Genomic DNA, 12,299 nt, shown 5'->3' with positions numbered 1-12,299 from the left:
GTGTGAGAGAGAGAGAGAGAGAGAGAAAGTGAGAAAGCAAGCCACCAGGTCTGGGACTCAAACTAAGGTTGGCTATGTGAGAGTCCAGCGCCCCTAACCACCATGCCACCTGCTGGCCCCAAATTGTTCTATTTTTTTAAGTCCTTCCATTATATATCATTATAACTGAGTTGGCCCCTCAGCATGTCATTTGGTGTTTTAACTGGACATTTTATAGATCTTGGGGTACATGTTCAACATGTCTAGGGAGAAAATCCAACTAGTCAATAGCATCAAAGTAGAACTGGAATCAGGAAAGACTCTCTTGCACCTACAACCCTCACACTACTTTGTTGTACTTTTTGGAAGAGGTGGGTATGGACTGCAGTCCTGTACCAGTAGAATAAATTAAAGAACCAAAGTAACCACTGCAATAATCTAGTTCCAGGAAGTGTGACAACCTGAATTTGCAGATTGTGAAACTAATAAGCCCACTTACCTGCTCATGGTCCCACTCTCCATGTCCCTGTCACACAGGGGTTTTCCAAGTCAGATTTCTTTAGTCAGAGGTTTTTAGGTTTGGGATCAAGTTAACAGTATAGTTACTACATGCATGCACATTCAATAAAAGGGAAGGAGGTGTGTTCCCCTCCACTGACAGTCAAGAATCTACCAGCCAACATGCGGTCCAGAAATAAAGAGAATGTATCTAACATCAATCTAAACTGAAGGGTCAGTTTTCATTATGTCGCCCGCTGGTCAGGGACCTAGAGCCTAGCACTGTACCAAATGCAACATATGGATACATATCATCACTTGGAGAAAGAAAGTGAAAGTCAGTCAGGATCCCAGACGAAACAGGTGTCTAGATTCAAAGAGCAGACTCTAATGATGGGGCAATAACACAGGTAAGCAGAGCTAGGGAAACAAACCGGGAACGAGATAAGCAAAGCAGTACGCACAGACTCAGGCTAGAAGGAGGCCCTGAGGCTCATGCAACAAGGATAAGAAACCATGTCCTCAGACCAGTGAAGGCTGGTTTCAGGGACCATGAAGGAAACTAGTCTCAGAAGCCATGAAGCAGGAACTGTCATGGAGCAGGGGTGCTGCTGCCCTCAGAGATGTGCACACAGAAAGATAGGATATTGGGACCGCCACCTTCTGTCCTCTCTGCTCCTCTTTCCCTCGAGTCCCCTGCCAGTCTGTCCCATTGGCTAAATCCAACCAGGAGCAAGAGTTAGCTTCTTGGCACACGGAGCAGAACATAAAGTATGTGGAATGTATTTGGGGGTGGGAAACATATCAAGAATAACTAGTACAATCAGTACCAGTTTGAGGTCATGGTACACTGAATCATGGCTGCTGCTTCAGTTTCCCTGAGGCGCAATGCTGTGATCCCCAGTTTCTGTCATATGTCTCCATATGCCTCCCAACAGCACGTACAAGCTCTACATCCAGACTCCACATTGTTCTATTATCCTTCCCACTCTCCTCTTCATTTCATGCCTCTCCGTCAAAAATAGTACTTGTGGGGGACCAGCAGATGGTGGAATGGTTACATTGCTGAATTCTCAACCATGGTTCAAGTCCTGAACCCGGTAGCTTAAAGCTCATGACAGGCACATGTGCGTGTGTGCCGAAGACCATGAGAGGAGAATGGAGGAGAAGGGATTGCAGCATGACCATCCCCCCCAGGGGGGTGATTCTCACTTTCTGTCTCTGTCTCTCTGTGTGTCTGGAGAACACATGTGCCCTATATCAAAAATCTCTTCAAAAACTAATAATAATACTTGTCAAGACTCTCTTGACTTTCTTGTCCTCTCTTAAATCTCAATTCTTCTCTCTAGTCCCATAGTCCTTACTAGATTGTAATATCTGCTATTAGCAATTGATAATTCTTCATTGTCTTAATTTTTTCATTCAACAAATGAGTAGTATTCAGTCTTATTAGGTGTCAGGAATTATACTTCATACTGAGAATACAACAATGTGTAAAAAGGACAGAGTGTGTTCACCCTGGGGTTTTCAACCTTGTGTAAAGAACAGTTAGTGGAATCATCACAAAAATATACTTATAATTACAAACTTTGTTAAGTGTCGTGAATAAAAAGTGCAAAGTGCCTTGAGACTGGTGGACAGATCTAACCTACAGGTTACGAATGACTTTCTGAAAAGAGTGGGTCTGACTTGTGATCCGAATGTTGACTCACTGAGCTGGAATCTGTTAGACAAAGGAAAGGTTGGGGGAAAGACGGAGAGTTGGGTTTCCAGTGAAAACATCATGTACAAAGGCCCTGAGGCGGCTGCGGTTGTGTTGTTCTTTGACAAACTACTGGAAGAATCATGGCGTGGTCCAGAGAGAGCCCTAGTCATCTCAGGGAAGCAGGAGTCTCCACCTGAACAAAAACTATGGCCATATTTGACCAAATTTTAGAAATGTAAAGTTCTGCTGAGAATAAAAATGAGCCTTTTTTAAATGCATGTTTCACCACTGAAGCCTTATAAAGATCGCATTAGTTCCCCCCAAATCTCCTTTCCAACAGTCATTGATTTGCAGCATTTTGTTAAATGGTCCATTTCCTGAGGCAGAGAAAATATTAAAATGACAGCTCTCTGAGCTATAAGATTTTGTGAGCTTCTCATATTACTTGATTATTCAAAGAACTGGGAGACCAAAGGATTAAAGTTGTTTTAAGGAACAATTAACTGAATGTTGTTATTGCTTTTCCTTGTCTGGTTTTTATTTCTTTGCTTGTGGGCTCTTTGGGTTAGTTAGTTTTTTGGATTGTTTCTGCATGTACCACAGGACAAGTTCTGTAAGTGGGACAGGGGAATAAGACAATGTGGACTATTAAAAAGCGTCAGGTGTACGAGGAAAGAAGCAACAGTCGGGAATGACACCCTCTTGCTCACTGCCTTGCTCTCCCTGAGCGCCGAAGATGAGTCAAGTTCTCAGACCAAAGCTGTTTATTACCTTGTGCTCCCCCTGCTGGTCCTAGGCTTGCAGAACCAAGGTCTTTATAGAGGTGAGCCTCTCCAAGTCCTGCCACACCTCTCTGCCACTTTTGGTCCCAAAACTTCCAGGATACCTACCCCTCAACCTACAGCTCCAAGTACCTAGTTCTCCAGAACTGGAATTTCCCTTTCCTCTGTCCCTAAAGGCATAGTTTGTCTTTGCTGTGAACAAAGCAATTCGTTGCAAATCCTCTTACTTTGTGTTCTTTTTGTTAAAATTTTAAATTTGTATTTATTTATTTTCTATGAGTGAGAGATAGAGAGATATAGGCTGAGAGGAAGGAACTCCCACTGGGGCCTTCACACTATGATTTACCCTCCACATTGGCCAGTCCCAGATCCTGGGCACATGCATGCCCAGCACATTCAGGGAGGTCTCTGGATGTGAACCTACAACCTTTCGACATGAGTCCACCTTGCAGAGTGCTGTACTACTACTGTGCCACTGTCTGCCCTCCCCTTTTTAAATCAGTATCATCATTTTGACCAGTTCATACGTATCTCCACGTCAGTAACCGTGACTCAGGATTTTGTTGAACCTCAGAGCATCCAGGTCAAAGCTGGGCAAGTTGTGGTGAATTAACAATTAGAATGACTTAATGAGTATGAAAACATTCAGCACTTGAGAATAAAAATATAGCCGTGTCCAACCTCTTGTAAAAGAGGATGTCACAGACAATCGTTGCGCACTGTTCTGTCTTCAGGTGCTCCGTGAATATCTGTTGGAAATATGTATATGTATATTTTTTCCAGCCAGAAGGCACAGTACATTCTTCTGTCTTCTCCATCGCAGCTACTACTCTCCCACTATTAGTGGAGAGACCCAAATCTTTTTATCAAAAAACAAATATATAAACACAGTGCATAACACACACATATACACACATGCATACACATGTGCATATATGCACACCTCTGAACTCTTTTCTCCTTTAAAAGACAAAGGTCTGTTTACATGTAACGATCATTCCGTGTCCAGAAGAAGATCACAGCAGCGCACCAGGCCAGCAGGAGCAAATGGTCTCCTATTTCTCTGGAGTTATGCCCCTTCGGGCTTTCTGTCCTAACCCCGACACCTCAGGTTATGGTTTCTTTTTTGCTGATACAAGCTCTGGAATTATCCCTATGGAGACATAAAAAGGCTTCTGGTTTCTACTTAATAAGGAAACCTGAAAATATACAAGACCCTAAATGCATGGCCTCTGAGAGAATTTTCCCATGGGCCACATCCAGGTGTAAGAAATAATTAGGAAGGGCACAACCATACCTGTATTAAATTCGATATTACGTTTACATGCCTGCAGAACAGGCCTATTCTCGATTTAATTTTTAAAATTATGTCTTTGTTTTTCTTTTCCTCCCGTATAAAGATAAGGCCGTTGCTTTGTGCTCTGTTCTTTCCTGAGTTTGTCTACATTAATTTTTTGCTCAATCTTCAAAATATCCTTGGACAGTAGGCATGGGATGAGGATAAGTGCCTTGCCCAAGGCCACATAGCTCGTTAGTGGCATCACCAAGGCTTAGAATATAAATAGCCCTCTTTACTCAATTGCCTATCTTAATGCAGGTCTCTAATATCAGAAATATAAATTACAAAGTATGGGAGAGCTGAATCAAACTGAGAATGTACCTAAGCCTTTTGAGGGCCAACAATACCTCCGACTTGTCAAGTTCTCACGTTGAGACTGCATTTGCAGTCTGTGGCTTGGATAATGGTATGTTCTGTCTGAAAAAGCATGAGATGCTCATACAGAACTTGGAGATCCCCGTGCCCTAAGTGCTACACTGCCGATTGCAGCACCCGCTGCAAGGTAGACTGCTTTCTATCAAACAACTGCAAACACTGGTGGCATCTGTGATGTCTACCTAGAGCAACTCACAGATTCTGTTCGTAACTTTGATTTTGACTTGTTTCTGGGCCAGTAACTTACATCCCTACCCTTACCTTAATGCACTTTTTATAGTTTAATTTCCTTTTTGTGGTGCTGTTTGGGGTTGGAATTTTTTTAAAGCAGTACGACTCAATTGAAATCAGATTTCCCCTAAAGAAATCAAACAGATCACAGAGGGGCCTAACCTGAGAACTGCCTTATAGCCTATGGTCATTCGATGGAGAATCATCGTCTTCCTTTGCTCCTCTTTTGTGTCTATCTGAATAATTTATTGGCTTTAGTCTTATCATGGTGTAGTGCTGGGTCTGATGAACAAAGCCTTCTGAAAGTACACAGAATTTATTAGTGTCATCCACAAAAACTTTGTGGGTGGGATACTTCTTTCAGCTTTTATTTAGTCCTTCCTGATAATTGGGGTTGCAGATAGGAACGCAGATAGATGAATCTCTGAGGAAGTCGATTCGTTGCAGACAAAGCCAGCCTGCAATACTTATGAAGGTCTAGTGTTTCCTTCCTTGTGATTTTCCTGAAGTGGACACTGTATGTGCAATGACAATATTTCAGCAGTGAGGACTTTGATGAAGACAATCCCAAGGGACCCATAACAGGTCCTGCTTCTTCTAATCTAATTGATACTGGGAAAATTACTCATTCACTATGGGCGTTTCTCTCTCTCTCTTAAATCTGTAAAGTGGGAAAGACAATACAAACCATCTTGTAGCATGTGTGTGTGTGTTCAGTGAATGACATAAGAAGCATCAGGCAGAGAACCCGGGGCTTGGTGGCATACACACGCAAGCTTCAGCAATGCTTAACAATGTGAGTGCAGGGGCAGCACCAGGGCCCCAGCCGTCTTGGGGAAAGCAGTGGAGAAGATCAAAACAGAGGCAAGAGCAGGCCAGGGACAAGCTCTGCTTCCGTGATGTCGCCCAGGATGGGCTCTGGGGATACTCATATCTTGGAGACAGATGAATGAGTTAATGAGATTAGGCATGCTTGCACCTACACTGTGCTCTTTCTCTTTAAACTTTTTACAAGTGAACCAAAGCCGATAGAAGAACGTTTTTCAGTTATCATTAATAGCATTTATCTTGCATGCTGTATTGTGTTTTAAGGGGAAAGAAAACTGTGAGAGAGTAAGATGGGTCGTGGTTTAAGAAGAGAGAAGTTTATTTTATTTTTCCTTGAGTAAAATACCTGTGTTCATTGAACCAAAAGAAAAAAAAAATCCTTTCTCTGGAATAAAAATCTCTTAGCTCTTGGTTAGAAATGTGGAGAGGGTATAGGGAGGAGTAAGAGTAAGAATGCCTTTGGATTATTTAAATAACAAAGGCACGTTTAATTGCATTTATTTATTTATTTAGAATAAAGATCCTCACTTATCTCTCAGTGACTCCGTGACTTTTACAGGTATTACTAAGAATTTTCTGCATATGTGCAGTTTTCAAGAGAATGTAAAAAAAATGCAAAAGGTACAAAGCCTTTGCTTCTATCCTCCATCTTCCTTTTTCAAAATCCCCCAAGTTGAAGACACAATAAATTGAATCTATTCTACAGAAAACAATATATTCTCTTTTAACTCTTTTTTGGTCTTTATTAAGAGAGTTGAATTGCACCACTCTACTTTAAAATCTGGCAACAGGTTTTCCATACTCGATATAACAATCTCAGTATATTAATTAGTTTTCAAGACCCCCAAGCAATAAAAATCAAGTTGTTCAAGGTCACAGTTTGACTTATTTACAATTGACAAATAACTTGGCAAACTCTGCACTGAGCCATTCCATACAATAGAAAATATATTGTCATTCAAGTTAACAAAAGAATCTTTCTTTGCCATCTCACTACAATGGCCCTGCAAATGAACATCGCCTGAATAAAATCCTAACCACATTTTCACTCTCATTAACCACAGTAGGGTATCACACAATTTGCCTGGCTCCTGCTTAGACCACTGTGCACCATTTTAGTAGCAGCAGTTTGATGGGTTTTATGGCAGGTGATATATGGAGTGGGAGTTTCGGGAGTCGTAAACAGAAGGCACTGTGTATCACAATGTGGTTTAGGGATATAATGACTGTGTTGTAAAGCAAGGGATGACAATACTGCACTAGGCTTGGGGTACTGAACCAATAGACCAAAGAGCTCAACATAATTCAAGTAAGAATAAAAAAAAAAAATGCTAGGGCAGGGTGTGCGTGTGTGTGTGTGTGTGTGTGTGTGTGTGTGTGTAGATTTTCTTCTAGCTTTCATTAATTACTTCTGATGAATTTGAATAAGAGCTACTGAAACTGAAATAAATCTGTGTGTCTCGGAAAAAAATAGAACACTTCTCTTTCCTTCTAACGTCATCTTTTTCAGCTTCCTCTGCTCAACCCTTCACCACTTTTGTTGGCAGAATAATCAGGTGAACAGCTAGTCCTGGTACAAGGAAAAGAGCAGTAGACATTAAGGGAGATTGATGCAGAGAAGAAAACACCAAAATAAACTTTTCCTTTTCTTTTCAGGAGAATCCATTCCCCAGAGCAGGGGGTCAAATTCTGTCCGACCTAAGAGAAACTCCTCTTGCCCAGAGAGCAGGGAGAACTTGCAAGGTTCAGCATGTCTCAGGGTCCCCTCTGTTAACATCCGTGAATGCCCAACTGCCTCTAAGCTACTTCTAGCCACTTTTCCCCAGAAAGCTGTGACTGACATTCTCTGTTCACAAAGAGTGGTATGTGGCCTTCTTCAAAGAAAATGATGCAAGGCCAGCAGATGACAACTTGTGGTTCCTAACTTGCTGTGTGGCCTTGACCAACTCACAGAACTTCTCTGAGTTGCCATTTCCCTCTGCCACCCCATCTGATCTTCCTGACCTACTGTGGGGATCATACCAAGGCGTAGTCTAACATCGTACAACAGAATGCCAGTGCCGCCATCACAGCCGTAACCATCATCACGGTGCTACAATGTACTGAGACAGCAGTGTGTGTTCTGTCCCTCCTCCCTGCTTCCCAGGGAGTAGCCAGGCCCTTCGTATTCCTTACTTTAGTGGAAGATCATAGAGGTTGAAAGTAGGAGGCATGTAAAGGCCTTTTCTCCTAACTGGTTGAAGCTCCTTGAGGCACAGAGAAAGCAGTGAATGTTTTTAAGTTGGGAGATTTCCCAAAACTGAAGGGATTAGTAGCCTACAGGTATAAAAAGAAGTGAGGACCCATGACTACTGCAATGCCCTGGAGAAGTGACAGACCTCTGGTACAGAGTGGATGTGATGAGTCCAAAGAACCTGAGCCCAGACAGGGAGATGTCCAGCCATGGAGAAAATGTGGCACTGAGGAAGCACCAGGTTCATCAGACTTCAAGGAATTAACATAGGAGAGAAACAGCAGACAGGGAGGACTGACGCCACAGGGGACAAGAAAAACAGCTTCATCACCCACCCTCAAAGACTGAGATTGCATTTCTCGGCAATCTGAGCTCATCAGATGTAGCCAATTTATAAATAAAACAATGGTTCACACTTGAGTTCATGACCTAGAGGTCAGATCTACTTTCCTATCTCTTTAGATATTGCTCAGAGTGGGCAGTAGCCCTCAACTTTGATTAAACCACATTCATAATACCAGCAGTATTACTACTATTACTAGTGGTAATACTTTCATCTTTATTTATTGAAAAGTCATGGTGTATTTTCTATGCTTTCTATGTAAACATGTGTCACGACTTTTCCAAGGATCCAAGAGTTCACATTTGCAAATAACTCCTTCAAAGATGTGACACAACTGAAGATACTCAAAAAGAATATACCATTCCCTGCAAAAATCCCATGAAGGAATTACAAGAACGAAGGCAAAACTACTGTAAAGAGTCCTTAGCCTCCCACAGGGATTGCTAACAAGGATGCTTTCCTCTGGGATGCTGAATCTCTGATGCACCTTTTCAAATCTGTGTGGTATCACCTCATCGACATTCACCCTTAACTGCAGGACCAGAACAGAGACAGGTTCTGCACCTCAGCTCATGCCCGGGCCTCATTCCTGATGCCAGTCTCCAGCTAGGCACGTAGTCATGGCATATGTGAATTTGCTGAGGCTGTCACCTCACTTCCTCCTTCCTTCTTAACAAGGAAATGACTGACCCACGTGGACCACATATCTATTTATCAACAGATCATAAGCCCAGTCTTCTGAGATCTTGTGACAGGTTCCATTAGCTGTGAGCTACCCAATAATGTGTATAATCAGTTGTTAATGGCAATTCACTATTCTGTGATAACTGGGCCATTAGTGAGCATCCGTGCTACCTGATGCAGGCAGCCCTCCACCTGGCGGGTACCTGGCTTCAGGGAAGCTGCACCTTCCCAATCACAGTGGCTCCCTAAAGTGAGAGGTGAGTGGGTGCCTTCTTAAATAACCCATTTTGACCCCTTGTATCCTTTTACAGTTTCTGTGTTGGACTCTTATCATAAACAAACTTAAAGAAAACTGGATTATAAGTGGAAATAATATCCCATTTGAAATGATAAACTAGGTTGAAAGCCAAATATGAAGGTCCCTCTGACCCTCAGGTAACTTGCACAGCAAGATGATGGACATGTTGGGAATAATCCTAAAATACCGAGTCCTTCTAAAAGCAGATCTCCTTAACAAGCTACATTCGAATCCCTCATAAGGTCCAGCCATAGTTGTTTTGTATCTTATTTGGTTTTGGCTAAGGACACATTTCAACAACAAATTATAGAGTTTAGTTTTACACACATGCACATGATCATGTACTTCCTTCCAAACAAAATGTCTCTACCACCAAAGCTTGATTTAAATTTTCCATTCTTGTTTTGAGACCTCTTTGGGTCCAGCAGTTAGTGTAATGGCTATGTCGTTGGACTCCCATGTAGTCGACCGCGGTTCAAGTCCCAGACTTAAACTCACACCAGGCGTATCTGTCTCTCTGTCTTTCTTGTGAGTGCATGCGCCCTCTGGCAAAATACCTCTCCAAAAAAAAAATAAATAAACAAATGGGACCAGCAGTTAGCGTAATGGCTATGTCGCTGGACTCCCACGTAGTCGACCGCGGTTCGAGTCCCAGACCCGGTGGCTTAAACTCACGCCGGGTGCGTGTGCATGTGTGCCCAAGATCCCGAGAGGAGAATGGAGGAAAAGGGACTGAGGCGTGGCCATCCCCCCCTGGGGGGTGATTTCTCGCTTTCTATATTATTTCTGTCTCTGTCTGTCTGGCGAGCGCACACGCCCTATAGCAAAAACCTCTCCTAAATAAATAAATAAATAAATAAATAAATAAATAAATAAATAAATAAAAACCTTTTGGTTTTCTCTGTATGCATTTGCCATCATATTTCACTTGAAAAACCAGAAGCACAAAGTTTTTAAAGTCTCGATCTGATGAGAAATGTGCAAAACTCTATCCAGTGAATATTCCCTTTCTAACTAAATCAATAAATAAATAAATAAAAACCTTTTGGTTTTCTCTGTATGCATTTGCCATCATATTTCACTTGAAAAACCAGAAGCACAAAGTTTTTAAAGTCTCGATCTGATGAGAAATGTGCAAAACTCTATCCAGTGAATATTCCCTTTCTGCTCATTATGAAATCTGTGCCCACCACCCAGACAGACAACATCCAACCTCAGCCCAAATTCAAACACTGCAGAAGTATTCCCTAGCCTAGACCGTCATAGGTCAGAATATGATTTATTTGGGAAAGGGAAGTTTCATTGAACCTAGAAATCTGTCAGCAGGATCCAGCCAAGGCTCAGGTGATTTACATCAGCGCTACGTTCCAGCACTGCCTATCAAAGGCCCTCGAGTTTTTATGCTGCCTCCATAAAAAAAGGAAATTTAGCACTAAGGACTTGCCAAAGGGTCATCGCATGTTGTGGAGAGAAATAAAGACTGAGATGTTTGTAAAGCACAGAGGGAAGTGACGAAGCTCACCCAATGTTCTTCCTCCAGTTCCAGCTGCCAAAAATACCAGGGCCTGGCTCTGTTCTTTCAGAAGAAGCTGTTTCTCGGCACCACTGAAGAGACAGAGGAACTCTCAGGCATTGGAGGGGAGAGAGATTCCTGATACAGCTTAGCAACCGAAGGGAATGACAAGAAACCTTGTCCAAACTCACCATAGGGCGAGAAGCTTGAGTTTGGAGTGTGGCAACATGGCAGGGATGCAATGGAGAAGCTAAACCTCTGATCCTGAATGGCCTAAAACATCAAAACACAGTGTCCAGAATCCTCTCGAAGGGAAGAAGGTCTAGACATATTCAAAAGTATCGGCCTATACCAACCTCAAAGGGTACCAGACATCTCCGCCCAGCTGCCCAATCATAAAATGGAAGAGAAGATGAGAAAGTGGGAAATTATTCTTCCCTGAGCAGCACGTCAGGAATTGATTTCCTCATTGTGGGAACAATACGTTAAGTACCCACTAGATGCCATGCGCAGTCCTGAGGATGTGGAAACGCACCAACCAGAAGGCAGGCTCTACAGTCCTGAACCTCGTAGAAGAATGAAGTCCCCTCATGGCTTGAAAGGTCACCTCAAGGGATGAGTCTGTTTAGGGATGATCTGAGCCATCTCTGGAGAAGAGAGCTCTGCTGCGAATGCCTCATGACCAACTTGTGCTGTTACACAACCCCATGCCCTGATTCTGCCTAAGCTCGGTCTGCGCATTACTACAACCACGCGTCCGTGCGTGCACTTATTCAGTTGACAAACGTTTAACGAGTGTGACTACATTCTAAACAGCATACTACACTTTAGATCTATGCTGAACAAAAGCAAGCACTATCCTCACCTTCATGAAGCACTTTAATCAATTAGCTGCAAATAAGTGGGGAATTTCAACTGTGCAAATTCCACAGAGGAGAAATTCATGGTGCACTACGAGGACCTAAACCAGAGAGGAAGAGCTGACCTGACTGGGCGATCGGGGATAATTTTGCAAAGGCCTGAGAGGATGAGAAGATGTGAGGTAGATAAAAGGAGGAGCGAAGAGTACTCCAGGCAGAGGCAGCTGCAGTCAGGGGCTGGGGCACCATGGCGAGCAGAAGGGGCCCGAAGGAAGGCCAGTGATGCTGGAACCTGGCAAAAGGCATGGCTGCAAGTGAAAATGGAGGAGTTTGACTACGTTCACTAAGGAGTTTCGAATCACTAAGGAATTATCCTAAGAACTATGAAAAGCTTTTGCAGGCTGACACATGATTATGTATGTCATTATTGTCAATTTTAGGTCTCAATACCTTTAAGACAGAGAAAAGAAAGGAAGGAAGGAAGCAGCATGAAAGCAGGGAGGTCAGTGAAGTCGTTTATAAGTCCAAGTGAAAGAGGGTTTGACTTGCTTAAGAGTGGTGTTAGACATGGGGGGGTGAGCACATTAAGGTGGTGCTAGACATGGGGGGGGGGGTAAGCAAACTAAGAGTG

This window comes from Tupaia chinensis, unplaced genomic scaffold (assembly GCF_000334495.1).
Source record: "Tupaia chinensis unplaced genomic scaffold, TupChi_1.0 Scaffold000341_1, whole genome shotgun sequence".
In the NCBI taxonomy this organism is placed as follows: Eukaryota; Metazoa; Chordata; class Mammalia; order Scandentia; family Tupaiidae; genus Tupaia; species Tupaia belangeri.
This window is presented reverse-complemented; position numbering follows the sequence as displayed.